This window comes from Notolepis coatsorum (assembly GCF_963971535.1).
Source record: "Notolepis coatsorum genome assembly, chromosome: 1".
Classification (NCBI taxonomy): domain Eukaryota; kingdom Metazoa; phylum Chordata; class Actinopteri; order Aulopiformes; family Paralepididae; genus Notolepis; species Notolepis coatsorum.
This window is the reverse complement of record NC_140165.1, coordinates 124,175,019-124,187,518: the sequence shown is the minus strand read 5'-3', so window position 1 is coordinate 124,187,518 and position 12,500 is coordinate 124,175,019. Positions and strand designations below refer to the sequence as shown.

The following is a 12,500-nucleotide window of genomic DNA, read 5'->3' as shown; positions in this document are numbered from 1 at the left end:
TAATAGAACAGTTATCCAAACCAAAGGCTGGTCTTTCCTGACTGGTTCAACTACTGTAAATGGACACCATACTGTAATAACAAATATTATGCATCACTTTGAATTCTTTCAAATGCAAACACTGAAAAACTGTGATATGAATGGACTAAAGACAGGTCTCCTGAATTCTGTCCATTACCCATCATGCACTGCATAAAACTAGATTATCTCTTGTCAGTATGTAAATAAATAAATAGATAGATAGATAGATAGATAGATAGATAGATAGATAGATAGATAGATAGATAGATAGATAGATAGATAGATAGATAGATAGATAGATAGATAGATAGATAGATAGATAGATAGATAGATAGATAGGGGGAACCCCCTACTCTAACCCTAACCCAGGAATGTCGGGGAACCCCCTACTACAAGATACACTACACGACCAAGGTACCCATGTACATGTCAAAATACTTCCCAAAGGTCAGTGAATACCACGATCACAACACCAGAGGGAGCTCCACAAATCATGTTAAACCCAGATTCGGCTCAAACACGGGACTAAACACGTTTCGCAATTATGCCACATCAATGTGGAACGTCCTACCCAAAGCTGTAAAGGAATGTGAATCACTACCCACTTTCAAAAACACTCTCAAAAAACACCTACGGGAGACTGCAATTCGAAACTGGCCCCTGTAAATGTCCTAACACAACCCCCTCCAATGTACAGTAAATTACCAAGTATGGTTTCGTCAATATTCCAATGTACAGTTTTGCTTGTACAGTTGTACAGTGTCCCACACCCACCCCTCCTACCCAACCTCCCCCCACTCCTACCCAACCTCCCCCCCCCCCCACCCACCCAACCACCTCCAATGTACAGTACCACCCACCCCCCCCCCCCACCTACCCAACCTCCTCCAATGTACAGTTTCTTCGTCAAATGTATATACTTTTTTTCTGGACTCTTTTCGTATCACAAACAGTAAGTTACTGTATTTGTAGATCTGGTATGTCATAAATGTCTAGATGTAGCAGTACTCTCTATCTGTATGTCATGTACGTCATATATGTTACCATGAATTGAAAATGGGGGACCCTGATGTAAACAAGATGAAAGTCTTTCTCTGGTCTGCATCCCCTTAACAATTGTGTATTGAGCTGTACTGTATTGTACCCATTCTGCAATCTGTTAATAAAGTTTTCAATCAATCAATCAATCAAACTCTAACCCTAAGCCAGGAACGTTGGGGGAACTTGGAGACTTGTACATAGACAAACAGTTTGCATCATTCGACCAACTGAACACAAAATGTAACATCCCTAACTCCCACTTTTTCCGATATCTCCAAATCAGACACTATGTCAAAGAAAAAATTCCACATTTTGAAACCATGCCAGTGAATTGCCCATTCTATGATCTCCTGAAGCTTCCTCCAGACTCCAGACACCTGATATCTCGCTTTATGTCCCTGTTTTCCACCTCTGTGTCCACTGACCATCTGAGAGATGCCTGGTCCACTGAGCTGAATCTCGAGGTGTCTGAGAGCACCTGGAATGAAGGTTTGACTAGAATCCAAACTTGCTCGATCAATGTCATCCATGTTAAAGTCATCCATAGACTCCACTATTCAAAGACCAAACTACACAGAATTTATCCATCTCTTTCTCCATTATGTGACAGGTGTAAAGTTGCAGAGGGCTCTTTAACACATCTCTTTTGGCTCTGTCCTCATTTACAAAAATTCTGGGGTGAAATATTCCAGTGGTTTTCCAGGGTCTATGGAAAGGACATTCCCCCTGATCCAGAGTTGGCACTCTTTGGGTGTTCAGAGACTGCCTTAAGGTACACGAGGGAGGAACAACAGACACTAATGCTCGGCATGGTAGCCGCAAAGAAAATGATTCTAACCGATTGGAAATCACCTACACCCCCGTGTTTCCAGAAATGGCTCAATGAAATGATCACAATCATACAGATGGAGAGGATCCGCTATTACAGATCCAAAGAGCACAACAGGTTTTCGGACATATGGAGCCCATTCATTGACTATCTGAAGGACAAATAACTGCATTCTGCAGAGACGCACCCCTGTATATCTCTTGTTTTACCTGTGCTCTTGTAACACCTGGCTATACAACACAACATCACTGTGTAATGCTTTGAGTTAAGTCACTGTTATTTTATTTTCCTGTCTGGCAGTCCTTTTAGTTCTTTAGTTTTGTTATGTCTGTTTATTTTTGTTCTGTCTGTTTATTTTTGTTGGTCTGTTCTTGTCTATAGTAAACTGAGAAATAAAGTATTTAAAAAAAAAAAGAACGTCGGGGAACCCCCTACTCTAACCCTAACCCAGGAATGTGGGGGAACCCCCTACTCTAACCCTAACCCAGGAACGTGGGGGAACCCCCTACTCTAACCCTAAGCCAGGAACGTTGGGGGAACCCCCTACTCTAACCCTAAGCCAGGAACGTGGGGGAACCCCCTACTCTAACCCTAAGCCAGGAACGTTGGGGGAACCCCCTACTCTAACCCTAAGCCAGGAACGTCGGGGAACCCCCTACTCTAACCCTAAACCAGGAACGTGGGGGAACCCCCTACTCTAACCCTAAACCAGGAACGTTGGGGGAACCCCCTACTCTAACCCTAAACCAGGAACGTGGGGGAACCCCCTACTCTAACCCTAACCCAGGAACGTTGGGGGAACCCCCTAGTCTAACCCTAACCCAGGAACGTGGGGGAACCCCCTACTCTAACCCTAAACCAGGAACGTGGGGGAACCCCCTACTCTAACCCTAAGCCAGGAACGTCGGGGAACCTCCTACTCTAACCCTAAGCCAGGAACGTGGGGGAACCCCCTACTCTAACCCTAACCCAGGAACGTGGGGGAACCCCCTACTCTAACCCTAACCCAGGAACGTGGGGGAACCCCCTACTCTAACCCTAAGCCAGGAACGTTGGGGGAACCCCCTACTCTAACCCTAAGCCAGGAACGTGGGGGAACCCCCTACTCTAACCCTAAGCCAGGAACGTTGGGGGAACCCCCTACTCTAACCCTAAGCCAGGAACGTCGGGGAACCCCCTACTCTAACCCTAAACCATTAACGTGGGGGAACCCCCTAATCTAACCCTAAACCAGGAACGTTGGGGGAACCCCCTACTCTAACCCTAAACCAGGAACGTGGGGGAACCCCCTACTCTAACCCTAACCCAGGAACGTTGGGGGAACCCCCTAGTCTAACCCTAACCCAGGAACGTGGGGGAACCCCCTACTCTAACCCTAAACCAGGAACGTGGGGGAACCCCCTACTCTAACCCTAAGCCAGGAACGTCGGGGAACCCCCTACTCTAACCCTAAGCCAGGAACGTGGGGGAACCCCCTACTCTAACCCTAACCCAGGAACGTGGGGGAACCCCCTACTCTAACCCTAAGCCAGGAACGTCAGGGAACCCCCTACTCTAACCCTAACCCAGGAACGTGGGGGAACCCCCTACTCTAACCCTAAGCCAGGAACGTGGGGGAACCCCCTACTCTAACCCTAAGCCAGGAACGTCGGGGAACCCCCTACTCTAACCCTAAGCCAGGAACGTCGGGGAACCCTCTACTCTAACCCTAAGCCAGGAACGTGGGGGAACCCCCTACTCTAACCCTAACCCAGGAACGTGGGGGAACCCCCTACTCTAACCCTAACCCAGGAACGTGGGGGAACCCCCTACTCTAACCCTAAGCCAGGAACGTTGGGGGAACCCCCTACTCTAACCCTAAGCCAGGAACGTCGGGGAACCCCCTACTCTAACCCTAACCCAGGAATGTGGGGGAACCCCCTACTCTAACCCTAACCCAGGAACGTGGGGGAACCCCCTACTCTAACCCTAAGCCAGGAACGTTGGGGGAACCCCCTACTCTAACCCTAAGCCAGGAACGTGGGGGAACCCCCTACTCTAACCCTAAGCCAGGAACGTTGGGGGAACCCCCTACTCTAACCCTAAGCCAGGAACGTCGGGGAACCCCCTACTCTAACCCTAAACCAGGAACGTGGGGGAACCCCCTACTCTAACCCTAAACCAGGAACGTTGGGGGAACCCCCTACTCTAACCCTAAACCAGGAACGTGGGGGAACCCCCTACTCTAACCCTAACCCAGGAACGTTGGGGGAACCCCCTAGTCTAACCCTAACCCAGGAACGTGGGGGAACCCCCTACTCTAACCCTAACCCAGGAACGTGGGGGAACCCCCTACTCTAACCCTAAGCCAGGAACGTGGGGGAACCCCCTACTCTAACCCTAACCCAGGAACGTGGGGGAACCCCCTACTCTAACCCTAACCCAGGAACGTGGGGGAACCCCCTACTCTAACCCTAAGCCAGGAACGTTGGGGGAACCCCCTACTCTAACCCTAAGCCAGGAACGTGGGGGAACCCCCTACTCTAACCCTAAGCCAGGAACGTTGGGGGAACCCCCTACTCTAACCCTAAGCCAGGAACGTCGGGGAACCCCCTACTCTAACCCTAAACCAGGAACGTGGGGGAACCCCCTAATCTAACCCTAAACCAGGAACGTTGGGGGAACCCCCTACTCTAACCCTAAACCAGGAACGTGGGGGAACCCCCTACTCTAACCCTAACCCAGGAACGTTGGGGGAACCCCCTAGTCTAACCCTAACCCAGGAACGTGGGGGAACCCCCTACTCTAACCCTAAACCAGGAACGTGGGGGAACCCCCTACTCTAACCCTAAGCCAGGAACGTCGGGGAACCCCCTACTCTAACCCTAAGCCAGGAACGTGGGGGAACCCCCTACTCTAACCCTAACCCAGGAACGTGGGGGAACCCCCTACTCTAACCCTAAGCCAGGAACGTCAGGGAACCCCCTACTCTAACCCTAACCCAGGAACGTGGGGGAACCCCCTACTCTAACCCTAAGCCAGGAACGTGGGGGAACCCCCTACTCTAACCCTAAGCCAGGAACGTCGGGGAACCCCCTACTCTAACCCTAAGCCAGGAACGTCGGGGAACCCTCTACTCTAACCCTAAGCCAGGAACGTGGGGGAACCCCCTACTCTAACCCTAACCCAGGAACGTGGGGGAACCCCCTACTCTAACCCTAACCCAGGAACGTGGGGGAACCCCCTACTCTAACCCTAAGCCAGGAACGTTGGGGGAACCCCCTACTCTAACCCTAAGCCAGGAACGTCGGGGAACCCCCTACTCTAACCCTAACCCAGGAACGTCGGGGAACCCCCTACTCTAACCCTAACCCAGGAACGTGGGGGAACCCCCTACTCTAACCCTAAGCCAGGAACGTGGGGGAACCCCCTACTCTAACCCTAAGCCAGGAACGTCGGGGAACCCCCTACTCTAACCCTAAACCAGGAACGTTGGGGGAACCCCCTACTCTAACCCTAAACCAGGAACGTGGGGGAACCCCCTACTCTAACCCTAACCCAGGAACGTGGGGGAACCCCCTACTCTAACCCTAACCCAGGAACGTGGGGGAACCCCCTACTCTAACCCTAACCCAGGAACGTGGGGGAACCCCCTACTCTAACCCTAAGCCAGGAACGTCGGGGAACCCCCTACTCTAACCCTAACCCAGGAACGTCGGGGAACCCCCTACTCTAACCCTAACCCAGGAACGTGGGGGAACCCCCTACTCTAACCCTAACCCAGGAACGTCGGGGAACCCCCTACTCTAACCCTAAACTAGGAACGTGGGGGAACCCCCTACTCTAACCCTAAACCAGGAACGTTGGGGGAACCCCCTACTCTAACCCTAAACCAGGAACGTGGGGGAACCCCCTACTCTAACCCTAACCCAGGAACGTTGGGGGAACCCCCTAGTCTAACCCTAACCCAGGAACGTGGGGGAACCCCCTACTCTAACCCTAAACCAGGAACGTGGGGGAACCCCCTACTCTAACCCTAAGCCAGGAACGTCGGGGAACCCCCTACTCTAACCCTAAGCCAGGAACGTGGGGGAACCCCCTACTCTAACCCTAACCCAGGAACGTGGGGGAACCCCCTACTCTAACCCTAAGCCAGGAACGTCGGGGAACCCCCTACTCTAACCCTAACCCAGGAACGTGGGGGAACCCCCTACTCTAACCCTAAGCCAGGAACGTGGGGGAACCCCCTACTCTAACCCTAAGCCAGGAACGTCGGGGAACCCCCTACTCTAACCCTAAGCCAGGAACGTCGGGGAACCCTCTACTCTAACCCTAAGCCAGGAACGTGGGGGAACCCCCTACTCTAACCCTAAACCAGGAACGTTGGGGGAACCCCCTACTCTAACCCTAAACCAGGAACGTGGGGGAACCCCCTACTCTAACCCTAAACCAGGAACGTGGGGGAACCCCCTACTCTAACCCTAAACCAGGAACGTGGGGGAACCCCCTACTCTAACCCTAAGCCAGGAACGTTGGGGGAACCCCCTATTCTAACCCTAAACCAGGAACGTGGGGGAACCCCCTACTCTAACCCTAACCCAGGAACGTGGGGGAACCCCCTACTCTAACCCTAACCCAGGAACGTTGGGGGAACCCCCTACTCTAACCCTAACCCAGGAACGTGGGGGAACCCCCTAGTCTAACCCTAACCCAGGAACGTGGGGGAACCCCCTATTCTAACCCTAACCCAGGAACGTGGGGGAACCCCGTAGTCTAACCCTAACCCAGGAACGTGGGGGAACCCCCTACTCTAACCCTAAACCAGGAACGTCGGGGAACCCCCTACTCTAACCCTAACCCAGGAACGTGGGGGAACCCCGTAGTCTAACCCTAACCCAGGAACGTCGGGGAACCCCCTACTCTAACCCTAACCCAGGAACGTGGGGGAACCCCCTACTCTAACCCTAAACCAGGAACGTGGGGGAACCCCCTACTCTAACCCTAAACCAGGAACGTGGGGGAACCCCCTACTCTAACCCTAAGCCAGGAACGTCGGGGAACCCCCTACTCTAACCCTAAGCCAGGAACGTGGGGGAACCCCCTACTCTAACCCTAACCCAGGAACGTGGGGGAACCCCCTACTCTAACCCTAAGCCAGGAACGTCAGGGAACCCCCTACTCTAACCCTAACCCAGGAACGTGGGGGAACCCCCTACTCTAACCCTAAGCCAGGAACGTGGGGGAACCCCCTACTCTAACCCTAAGCCAGGAACGTCGGGGAACCCCCTACTCTAACCCTAAGCCAGGAACGTCGGGGAACCCTCTACTCTAACCCTAAGCCAGGAACGTGGGGGAACCCCCTACTCTAACCCTAACCCAGGAACGTGGGGGAACCCCCTACTCTAACCCTAACCCAGGAACGTGGGGGAACCCCCTACTCTAACCCTAAGCCAGGAACGTTGGGGGAACCCCCTACTCTAACCCTAAGCCAGGAACGTCGGGGAACCCCCTACTCTAACCCTAACCCAGGAATGTGGGGGAACCCCCTACTCTAACCCTAACCCAGGAACGTGGGGGAACCCCCTACTCTAACCCTAAGCCAGGAACGTTGGGGGAACCCCCTACTCTAACCCTAAGCCAGGAACGTGGGGGAACCCCCTACTCTAACCCTAAGCCAGGAACGTTGGGGGAACCCCCTACTCTAACCCTAAGCCAGGAACGTCGGGGAACCCCCTACTCTAACCCTAAACCAGGAACGTGGGGGAACCCCCTACTCTAACCCTAAACCAGGAACGTTGGGGGAACCCCCTACTCTAACCCTAAACCAGGAACGTGGGGGAACCCCCTACTCTAACCCTAACCCAGGAACGTTGGGGGAACCCCCTAGTCTAACCCTAACCCAGGAACGTGGGGGAACCCCCTACTCTAACCCTAACCCAGGAACGTGGGGGAACCCCCTACTCTAACCCTAAGCCAGGAACGTGGGGGAACCCCCTACTCTAACCCTAACCCAGGAACGTGGGGGAACCCCCTACTCTAACCCTAACCCAGGAACGTGGGGGAACCCCCTACTCTAACCCTAAGCCAGGAACGTTGGGGGAACCCCCTACTCTAACCCTAAGCCAGGAACGTGGGGGAACCCCCTACTCTAACCCTAAGCCAGGAACGTTGGGGGAACCCCCTACTCTAACCCTAAGCCAGGAACGTCGGGGAACCCCCTACTCTAACCCTAAACCAGGAACGTGGGGGAACCCCCTAATCTAACCCTAAACCAGGAACGTTGGGGGAACCCCCTACTCTAACCCTAAACCAGGAACGTGGGGGAACCCCCTACTCTAACCCTAACCCAGGAACGTTGGGGGAACCCCCTAGTCTAACCCTAACCCAGGAACGTGGGGGAACCCCCTACTCTAACCCTAAACCAGGAACGTGGGGGAACCCCCTACTCTAACCCTAAGCCAGGAACGTCGGGGAACCCCCTACTCTAACCCTAAGCCAGGAACGTGGGGGAACCCCCTACTCTAACCCTAACCCAGGAACGTGGGGGAACCCCCTACTCTAACCCTAAGCCAGGAACGTCAGGGAACCCCCTACTCTAACCCTAACCCAGGAACGTGGGGGAACCCCCTACTCTAACCCTAAGCCAGGAACGTGGGGGAACCCCCTACTCTAACCCTAAGCCAGGAACGTCGGGGAACCCCCTACTCTAACCCTAAGCCAGGAACGTCGGGGAACCCTCTACTCTAACCCTAAGCCAGGAACGTGGGGGAACCCCCTACTCTAACCCTAACCCAGGAACGTGGGGGAACCCCCTACTCTAACCCTAACCCAGGAACGTGGGGGAACCCCCTACTCTAACCCTAAGCCAGGAACGTTGGGGGAACCCCCTACTCTAACCCTAAGCCAGGAACGTCGGGGAACCCCCTACTCTAACCCTAACCCAGGAACGTCGGGGAACCCCCTACTCTAACCCTAACCCAGGAACGTGGGGGAACCCCCTACTCTAACCCTAAGCCAGGAACGTGGGGGAACCCCCTACTCTAACCCTAAGCCAGGAACGTCGGGGAACCCCCTACTCTAACCCTAAACCAGGAACGTTGGGGGAACCCCCTACTCTAACCCTAAACCAGGAACGTGGGGGAACCCCCTACTCTAACCCTAACCCAGGAACGTGGGGGAACCCCCTACTCTAACCCTAACCCAGGAACGTGGGGGAACCCCCTACTCTAACCCTAACCCAGGAACGTGGGGGAACCCCCTACTCTAACCCTAAGCCAGGAACGTCGGGGAACCCCCTACTCTAACCCTAACCCAGGAACGTCGGGGAACCCCCTACTCTAACCCTAACCCAGGAACGTGGGGGAACCCCCTACTCTAACCCTAACCCAGGAACGTCGGGGAACCCCCTACTCTAACCCTAAACTAGGAACGTGGGGGAACCCCCTACTCTAACCCTAAACCAGGAACGTTGGGGGAACCCCCTACTCTAACCCTAAACCAGGAACGTGGGGGAACCCCCTACTCTAACCCTAACCCAGGAACGTTGGGGGAACCCCCTAGTCTAACCCTAACCCAGGAACGTGGGGGAACCCCCTACTCTAACCCTAAACCAGGAACGTGGGGGAACCCCCTACTCTAACCCTAAGCCAGGAACGTCGGGGAACCCCCTACTCTAACCCTAAGCCAGGAACGTGGGGGAACCCCCTACTCTAACCCTAACCCAGGAACGTGGGGGAACCCCCTACTCTAACCCTAAGCCAGGAACGTCGGGGAACCCCCTACTCTAACCCTAACCCAGGAACGTGGGGGAACCCCCTACTCTAACCCTAAGCCAGGAACGTGGGGGAACCCCCTACTCTAACCCTAAGCCAGGAACGTCGGGGAACCCCCTACTCTAACCCTAAGCCAGGAACGTCGGGGAACCCTCTACTCTAACCCTAAGCCAGGAACGTGGGGGAACCCCCTACTCTAACCCTAAACCAGGAACGTTGGGGGAACCCCCTACTCTAACCCTAAACCAGGAACATGGGGGAACCCCCTACTCTAACCCTAAACCAGGAACGTGGGGGAACCCCCTACTCTAACCCTAAACCAGGAACGTGGGGGAACCCCCTACTCTAACCCTAAGCCAGGAACGTTGGGGGAACCCCCTATTCTAACCCTAAACCAGGAACGTGGGGGAACCCCCTACTCTAACCCTAACCCAGGAACGTGGGGGAACCCCCTACTCTAACCCTAACCCAGGAACGTTGGGGGAACCCCCTACTCTAACCCTAACCCAGGAACGTGGGGGAACCCCCTAGTCTAACCCTAACCCAGGAACGTGGGGGAACCCCCTATTCTAACCCTAACCCAGGAACGTGGGGGAACCCCGTAGTCTAACCCTAACCCAGGAACGTGGGGGAACCCCCTACTCTAACCCTAAACCAGGAACGTCGGGGAACCCCCTACTCTAACCCTAACCCAGGAACGTGGGGGAACCCCGTAGTCTAACCCTAACCCAGGAACGTCGGGGAACCCCCTACTCTAACCCTAACCCAGGAACGTGGGGGAACCCCCTACTCTAACCCTAAACCAGGAACGTGGGGGAACCCCCTACTCTAACCCTAAACCAGGAACGTTGGGGGAACCCCCTACTCTAACCCTAAACCAGGAACGTGGGGGAACCCCCTACTCTAACCCTAACCCAGGAACGTCGGGGAACCCCCTACTCTAACCCTAAGCCAGGAACGTCGGGGAACCCCCTACTCTAACCCTAACCCAGGAACGTGGGGGAACCCCCTACTCTAACCCTAACCCAGGAACGTGGGGGAACCCCCTACTCTAACCCTAAGCCAGGAACGTTGGGGGAACCCCCTACTCTAACCCTAAGCCAGGAACGTGGGGGAACCCCCTACTCTAACCCTAACCCAGGAACGTGGGGGAACCCCCTACTCTAACCCTAACCCAGGAACGTGGGGGAACCCCCTACTCTAACCCTAACCCAGGAACGTGGGGGAACCCCCTAGTCTAACCCTAACCCAGGAACGTGGGGGAACCCCCTACTCTAACCCTAAACCAGGAACGTTGGGGGAACCCCCTACTCTAACCCTAAACCAGGAACGTGGGGGAACCCCCTACTCTAACCCTAAACCAGGAACGTGGGGGAACCCCCTACTCTAACCCTAAGCCAGGAACGTGGGGGAACCCCCTACTCTAACCCTAAACCAGGAACGTTGGGGGAACCCCCTACTCTAACCCTAAACCAGGAACGTGGGGGAACCCCCTACTCTAACCCTAACCCAGGAACGTCGGGGAACCCCCTACTCTAACCCTAAACCAGGAACGTGGGGGAACCCCCTACTCTAACCCTAAACCAGGAACGTGGGGGAACCCCCTACTCTAACCCTAACCCAGGAACGTGGGGGAACCCCCTACTCTAACCCTAAGCCAGGAACGTGGGGGAACCCCCTACTCTAACCCTAACCCAGGAACGTGGGGGAACCCCCTACTCTAACCCTAACCCAGGAACGTGGGGGAACCCCCTACTCTAACCCTAACCCAGGAACGTGGGGTAGACATGTCTTCTGTGTTTAACCTCCTAACTCTTCTAGGATTAGTGGGCATCCACAGTGCGGCGCCCAGGGACCAACTCCAGTTCTAATGCCAGTGCCTTGCTCAAGGGTAATGGCATGAGTATGCATGTCGTTCATGGTGTGGGAGGAAACCAGAGTACCCGGAAGAAACCCCAATTTCATATACATATATATAGGCACAATAAATAAGAATAAACAATACAAATCAGCGACGACACTGACACACAGAGGTCAGAGATCATACTTTTAAACACGGCAAGAGAAGGAAGAACCTTCAGCTTTAGAGTCAGTTGGAGGACATTCCAGGTGTTGGAAGCGTTCAAGTAAAAAGCAGTTTTTCCTAGTTCAGAGCAAACTTGAGGAACCCTAAGAACCAACCAGTCATACATTTTGAATGTGTAGAATAATAATAAATTATAATGTAATAATAAACGTTATTTGTATAGCACTTTTCATACAGCTATTGCAGTTCAAAGTGCTTCACAGCAGTAAAAAATACAGCGAGCATAAAAAAGATAAAAAGGTAAATCACAGTTTTTCACATTAGGATCCCAATAGGCCTCTCTGTTTACGGTTTCATTCAGTTTAAAAATAGAATAGACAGAGTAGAAAAGTGCGGTTTGATTCAGTTTAAAAATAGGCAGTAATACAAATTATAAAATAGAATAGACAGAGTCAAAAAGTGTGATCAAATAGTTCAATACAAATATACAATAACATTTACAACAGAGCAGTGTATCGCTCATAACACTTAATAGAACAACAGAGCAGTGCATCGCTCTTAATACTTTGAGTATATTATGGAATAGGTTCCAAGATTCCGTTCCAACAGTGTTAAAGGAACACGCCAACTTTTTGGGAAATTAGCTTATTTGCCATCTACCCTGGAGTTAGACAAGCAGATACCCCTTTCTTCTCTGTGCATGCATTAGGCTTAGGGAACAGCTGCACCGTTAGCCTAGCTTAGCGTCATTCACTGGAAGTAGGTGTGCCAGTGTAGCCTAGTTCCCAACAGTCACGAAATACACACAAAATACAACTCCAAAACGTTCCTG

The 12,500-nt window shown here is 53.4% G+C and overlaps 1 protein-coding gene across 2 annotated transcripts in view; it reads right to left on the bottom strand.

The window, feature by feature from the left end:
- Positions 1-12,500, bottom strand: part of mamdc2a (MAM domain containing 2a) — a 139,506-nt gene that overhangs the window by 125,860 nt on the left and 1,146 nt on the right. The window lies entirely within an intron of this gene.